At 42.5% G+C, this 7,580-nt stretch overlaps 1 long non-coding RNA gene across 1 annotated transcript in view; it reads left to right on the top strand.

Moving 5' to 3' along the window:
• LOC107195323 overlaps positions 1–7,580 on the top strand; it is a 435,673-nt gene that overhangs the window by 36,900 nt on the left and 391,193 nt on the right. The window lies entirely within an intron of this gene.

Genomic DNA, 7,580 nt, shown 5'->3' with positions numbered 1-7,580 from the left:
ACACAAATTAAGTTTTCACCAAGTTTCCATCATTAACAGCAAGAAACCCCGATTCCAGCACTTGCATTTGAAAGTACCTTTCCGAAATAAAGGGATCTCACCCGGAAAGAAAAAGACACTACTGTAGGTGGCCAAGAACAAAACCAGCCCCAGAAAGGGTGCTCCTTCCACACCGAGCTCCAGCCAGACACATTCAGAGGACAATGAAAAAAACTGCCTGGGAAAGTGCCTTTGGAAGCTCTCAGACTATTCCTTGAAAAGACAGTCTGAAATCACTTTTCCCCACATCCCTTTGAAGGCCTTCTCTGACTTTCTAAGCATCAGTTTTCCCATCTGTATGTCAGAATAACAATTTACATTTTCTAGGCTTTCATAAGAATTCAGTTAGATACCGCAAATAAAAAAAAAAAAAAAAACTGTTAAAGTGCTTGGCACATAGCAGACGTTCCACAAACAGTAGTTCTGCTATGCTTGTTGTGGGAACTACTACGTGTCTCCAGGTTATTTCTTTTCAAAGGGAGTGGTTGATTAGAGAGATCATTTGGGGGAGCCTGGGTATAGGACAGATTGGTCATGAGCAAAGTGTATACCTAAGGCAAGATGAAAACAATTCGGGGCTGGAGAAAAGGGAGCACTGAGTTAAAGGCCAGTTTACCTCAAGCCTCTGCTATTGTCTGGAACTCAGGTGTGTGATGCATATTGGCTCACGATGTGTAAATGATCGATTTAGACTGCTGAACAGAGAACTTTTGGACTTGTAGCTAGCATGGCTGTTCGTTTTTGGTTGATAGCACTCTTTGGCAAGCCAAGCGTCCAACATCTAAATAATTCACATGGTGGCCATGATGGAAGAAGATGGCCTCTGTTTAGAGAATCACTGTGTAGCTGCCAGTCGCTGTACACACAGGGCAATACTTTTCACTGGTGGTGTCCAGGAACGGACTCTTCGCTGTGACTGAGAGCAAGGACTGCGTAGCTAGCTCCTTCTTCGGTTGATGCACTCACAGTACCCATAATAATCGATTCAGTCTTTGATGGGGCTTCATCTGCTCTTTCCTTCCTTCTGAGTGATGGTCTTACAGATGTGTTTCTGGAGAGTCACCGGGGGCCAGAAACTTGGACAAACTGGCAAAACACTATCTCTTTTACTACAAAAGTACCCAACTGCCTATTTAATTGACATACATTTGAAAGAGCAGTGTCGCTGTGAGTCTTCACGCGAAAAAAAAAATCATTTAAGAAATGTCACGTCTTCTGGGAAATCCCTCTAAATGCTCGTGGGCAGAACTAGTGGGGTGCTCCCTGTGATCACACACAATGCAACCCCTACTTAAAGGATAAGAAAAGACTGAAGAACACACTGTAGGCAACACGGGTCTAACCTGGAATGCGTCTGGTAGTGGGATGGAATATGTTGGTAGAGCTCGGGGTTCCTCCGTGGCTTGGGGAGCATACACGGTCCACACTTAGTCTGGAAGGTGCTTTCACTCTGCAGCTGGGGGCTATGAATGGCCTGCCCCCCACAGGGACGAGGGTTCACAGAACGTGGAGGACAGTTATGGACAGTGAGTGCTGCCTGGCAGAACTCCCAGAAAAAAAGCAGGCTCCGAGCATTTTGCAGGAAATCCATGAGAAACTTCTCAGCGTTAGCACACACAGAAGGTGGTGGGAAAAGGGATAACTATGGGCACTGTGAACACACTCGTCAAAGCTTTGTCATACTTCAGAGGTGGAATCGGAGCAATCGAGAGACTGAGGACGGTCCGCAAGCTACAGCGCGGTCACAGGAAAAACCATTCGAATTCCCAGGGGTGCAGAATCAAAAAAAGAACATAGAACTTTGAAGGGGAAAAGAAAAACAAAAGAAGAAGATCAGAGAACAGTACTACAGCACGGAGCTAGAAACCAGAGACAATACGTGGTATTTGTCATTTTTGAACATGCGCGCACGAATTCATTTTTTACAAAACATAGAGCGAATTTGCCAAATCGTTGGAGATTTGGTGGTGGGAGGACAAACTAGGGGCAACTTTAGTTTCACCGAGATGTTGCCACAGCCATTTCATCCCGGCCATCATGCTGAAGACTTTTGTCTACCGAGGCTGACTATCCATCTCGGTTACACTGGACATCTCGGAGGGTGGGACTTCCTAGATATTTTACATGTGAATGAGTGGAATGTCTCTTCAATGCAGAATACTGTCCTCCCTGTGTCACGGACTTATGTCCCTTTCCTGCCCCTGCTGCGTTCAGTCCCGGACCTGGCTGAAGGTCCCTCTTTACAGTGTTTGCTGCAGTGGTCGAATGGGCAAGTCGGTGTTTGCTGAGCTGACTTCCGGTTCACTTCCCTACCAACCGCGTTAGCTGTGATCCTCACGACGCAGCCCTCAGTCCACTTCGCTCACGGTTTCTTCTTTCCCTGATCAAACTCTGACTAATAAACAATGGGAAGGCATTGGGAGGAGCTACGACCTGAATAACCCTTTGGAGAAGGGACAGAACAAGGGTTGGATGGGTGTTGCTCGGCTGGCGTGTGACAGCCTGGTCTGAGATGACAGCGGTGGAGATGGTGAGGAAACGGAAGTAGTCAGAGGAACAGCCGGTGGCATTTTCTAACTGGACCTGCTGGTGCCATAACATAAAGTTTCCCCCCAGTACGTAGACTTCTAAGAAAAAAGTGCCGGCCGGTGAGAATGTGCGAGTGCTTCTATTTTTTTATGGGTCACTTCACAGAGTGGTGGTATTCTATGAACACCGCCCTTAAAACTGATGTCAAATTTGTGACCCAAATATTTTAAAAAACCACGTAATATTTTTTGAAAGCTCATTTGAATACTCCCCCCCATGTGCAGGTTCAAGCCTGTGACATGCCTTCTCTCAAATGGCATTGGCTCAATGGCCAAACGACGGTGACACATGACCATGTTTCCCTTGCCCAGATACTTACGTGGCTCTACTGCATGGAGATTTATAACTTTTCATATTAAACGTTGTCCAAAAAGTCAGTAACCACACCGGATAAAGAGAAAGAAATCCAGCCACTTCAGTGCACTGAGCAACAGTGGGACCTGGCTAGTTCTTCCAACTGTGAAGAACTATAAAACCACTCAGAGATATAAATGAGCAGCTTGTATCTTGTATTCAGAGGAAACTGGCAGGTTTCATTCCCAAGCTTTTTTTTCTTCCTATTTGACTAAGGAAGTGAGAGATAACAGCCTGGGGATATTTCCAAATTCCAGGTGGTGGCAGAGATGTACCCAGGAAGTGACACTCCTGGAAAAAGGCTTTCACAGAGGGGTCTGCCTGCCTGGAGGAGGCGCCCTCTTCCGGGCCAGCTCGAGCCTTCCCTGTCCTGCACTCCTTGACGAGACCAGTTCACCTAAACTGATAAGTCACTTAAATCATTTTTAATGTCAGAAATCACTGACATTAAATTGGGCTGCTCAGTTGAAGACATTGGGCTTGTGGCTTAAGTGGCTCTTTAGTCAAACCCTGTGCTAACTGGCCAGCCCTTCAGGTCACACACACTCTGATCAATAGTACTAGCCATGCACCACATAACCATGTTTTGGTCAACAGTGGGCCCCATACACAACAGCGGTCTCATAAGATGGTAATGGAACTGGAAGATTCCTGTCACCTGGTGACATTACAGCCGCCCTAGTGTGGTGGGGCAACACGTCACTCAGGTTTGAGGGGACGCCATTGCAAAGCTGCTGCATAGAAGTGTGGCACACCAAGTTACATGGAGTAAGAATACTTGATAATAAGTGACTGCGATACCGGCTTATCTCTTTACTGTATTTTTTCATCGTTATTTTAGAGTGTGCTCTTTCTACTTAATTTTTTTTTTTTTTTAAGTGTGCTGTAAAACAGTGCCATGTGATGCTGGCAGTGGCCTCACACATCCCGCGTTGGCCGCGTTTCTCGATCGCATCATTTCTCTTGTGCTTGATGGCATCGCGTGTTGTTTTGTGCAGTAACGTGCCGTGCAGGCCAGTGGCCTGGGAGTGACAGGCTGTGCCACACAGCCGAGGTGTGCAGTGGGTCAGACCATCTAGGCTTGTGTAAGTGCACTCGATGACGTTCACGTAACACTGAAATTGTCCTAACGTCGCATTTCTCAGAAGGTATCCCTGTCGCGAAGTGGTTCATGACTGTACTGGCTTCTTGAATGTATCTGTTTAGTCAACAAACTGAAAATACTTTCTCCTTAATAAAAAGAAAGGGCGAAAAGGAGGAGGAGGGGAAGGAAGGAGAGCGAGGGCGGGGGAGGGAAAACCCACTGTCTCTACTCAGCATTACTCACCGCTTGTCGCAGTAACATCTGAGAGCTGGGACAAGCGCAGTGCTGTCAGAACGCTGTCTGCAGGACTGACCTTTATGTTTTCCTTCACTTGGAAAACTGAGATCTAGCTCCGCTCATTCTCAGAAGAAATTTGCACACTCAGTACTGTGAGAATGTTTAACGTACATTTCTCGATTTTGCTACTCACATCTAATCCTGGGAGCGAAATACATACCGAGTTACTCAGCACAGCAGTTACAACCTCTTTTTCTTCGTAAAGAACTCTCCACTCTGAAGTTATTTCTCAGCTTTAACTGTAAAGAATGTTCTTTTCCATGGATTCTGAGCAGTAGGCTGTCTCCTATTCTGAGCAAATTGCATAGCTGGCCCTTAACTGTCCTTAGTCATCAAAGAGCTTATTACTTTTAAGTCCTGTAAAATCACAAATTAATGTTTTAAACATATAAAATATCTATATTCCTTACACGATTTCATTTGGAAGGCTGTTCTTGAGGGGGCTTGGTTTAGTTGGAAGAACAGTAGGTTTGTAGTCAGGTTTGGCCCTTCTGCTAAATAGCCGTGTGACTTTGGGCAAGTCACTTAACCATTCTGAGCCTGTTTTATCATTTTGTAAATGAAGGGATTGGACTAGATGACTTCCAGATGACAGCTTTTAACTTGAAATGGATAGTACTGACTTTCTGTTGGTCATCAACTATCAACAAAGGCTATACTTTAAGAATAGTTTTCAAAATGCATATTTTATATACATGTATATATGTACATATCCAGGTAATGAGAGAATGAATTTCATTCATTAACTATCGTGAAGGCTGTACTAAAAGAATGGCTTTTAACATGTATATTCTATATACATGTGGATACACACCTACAGGTACATGAGAGGGAGGGAGGGAGAGGGAGAGAGAGAGAGAGAGAGAAAGAGAAGCAGATGCAGACATTATGTGAATTTAAGTTTTAGATTCTTCGAAGTTTAAATGAGAACTCTAGGTGGGCGAGTAACCCTGAACTTGGGAGTCCTTGCTCCAATGCTTCCCAGCTGTGCGATTGTAGAAAATTTCAAAACTTACAATGAGTTAATTTCCTCACTTGAAAACTGGTGTAATATCTACTGCATAAGATTCGGAATGAAAAACAAGCAAAATGATACATAAAAGCAGTCTCTACATTATAAATGTTCAGAATTACTACACACTAAACTTTGAATCATTTTCCAAATACTTGCTGAGTACCCTTAGGCAAATGAACCTAAACTTGTCCTTTAGAAGAAAAACTACCGATAAGTGGATGAAGTTTCTGAATCAAACGGAGGCTCTAATTTTGCTTATGAATTAATTCTTTTATATGAGGCCTGCGGTTATTAAAACCAGATTGACTGTTAGGATTGACATCGCAACTCATTAGGCTTTTGGAAATGACCCACGGAAGTGATTATCGCTATAGGAGGTCCTGGTTATCCGTGGATAACTGAGACTGGAGATGCCTTTTTAAAAGAATGCCCTTCATACAGTGTGTTAGCTGGTCTCCCTGGATGGCTTTGAGTGAACTGTGCCTTCCAACATTTACATCCTTGGGCAGCCCCCTTCCACGCTGAACCTGAGCGGGCCTGTGGCTCACTTTAACCAATAGAAGGAGGCAGAAGTGATGCTCTATGCCAGTTTGGGACTCAAATCTTTGTAAATAGCTTCTGCTTTTGTGCTTTGGAAAATCTCGGGATGCAGTGTAGGAAGTCTGGAGAAGGAGAGACCATGAGAACACATAGAGAAACAGAGAGTCTCCCAGTTACCCTAGGGTGCTCACTGAACTCAGCCTGGTGAAAGGATCAGAAAACTGAGTTAGAGCAAACTTTCTAACCCAGCCTAGAAATCCACATAACTGCACATAACTGCAGGCCTGCATAACTGCAGGCCCAGCTATAGTCAATCCAGCAGAGTCTGGCCCATCTGCAGAATTATGGGGGGTAACCAATGGTTGTTTTTTTAAAACTGGTATTTTAGGAATGGTTTGTTACACAGCAAGAGATAACCAGAATGTGTGGAGACCAGCGTTGAATAATCAGCCACACTTACGGGACTTGAGGTTTCAAGTTAGAAAAATAAAATAAATCTTACAAAAATTAGTCAAAGAGCCAAAAGTTTCATTATAAAATGAATAAAGTAAGATTTACTATAAATCTGAAGTTTCAATAAGATTAAAATTTTCCTTTTTTTTTTGTTATTGACGTTTGCTAGTGAAATGGGTATGTCACATGTAGAACCAGACTCTAAATGCCATTGGATTAAAATATCCTACAAATAATTACTTTTTCTTTTATATACAAACAAATGTCACAGTCTAGTTTAAATTACATGTTCTTAGTGATTAATGAAGAGAGCAGTGGCTACATACATAAAATTCTCATGCCTACAAACAAAACCTGAAGCATGATGTATTTTTTAAAAAATAATTTCCAGAAGCTATAACATAATGAGATACCGTCCAAATTCCACATAACTGTCCAAATGTCCAAATATCAAGTAACGAAGATTTTATTTGGAATTAATGCTTCCAGATAAACCCCAGCTTGATGTCAGTTTTGTGTGAACAGTGCTAAGAAATAAAAATATTTAAAATGTACAACACATTTAAGGAACTTGCACTTGAAACACAGGAAGCATCAAATAACCATCTGGAATTTTTCACGAATAGAAATCTAGGTTCACGCTTCCGGAAAAAAACTGTCTATTTAAATGGCAACTTAGTCCTAAAAGTTAACAGAAGTGGTCACGTTGTGGGGACCCAACAGAAAGCATCACTTGGGGAACACTTAAGACTAATATAATATTGTCAATTATGAATTTAAAAAAAAATCCAGCTGGTTCACTGATTGGTTTGTGAAGATAAGCAAGACCACAGTGAAGGCGGTGATCCGCCTTCAACATTGGCAAAAATGCGCATTTGCCCAACTTTTCCGAAAAGCAGTTTAGCAGTATGCATATAGAGTCCTGAAACATTACTTTCCCAGTCTATCTTAAGGCAATACTTAGACACGTGTAAGAAATATTAATACACAAAGTTTCATTATGGCATTATTTAGAATAGAGACCAAAATAGCCTAAAATATGTGACTGCTTACACATATGGTGGGACATTACGCAAACATTAAACTAATATTTTCAAAAACTATTTAATGACAGAGGAAAATGCCCTTATTATAACATGAGAAAAATCAATTATTATAAACTTATGGAGAGTGTATGTATCTACATATATGTAGAGCTAAAGTAGAACT

This window comes from Pteropus alecto, unplaced genomic scaffold (genome assembly GCF_000325575.1).
Source record: "Pteropus alecto unplaced genomic scaffold, ASM32557v1 scaffold11, whole genome shotgun sequence".
Classification (NCBI taxonomy): Eukaryota; Metazoa; Chordata; class Mammalia; order Chiroptera; family Pteropodidae; genus Pteropus; species Pteropus alecto.
The sequence above is the reverse complement of the archived record's forward strand: the minus strand, read 5'-3'. Positions and strand labels throughout refer to the sequence as shown.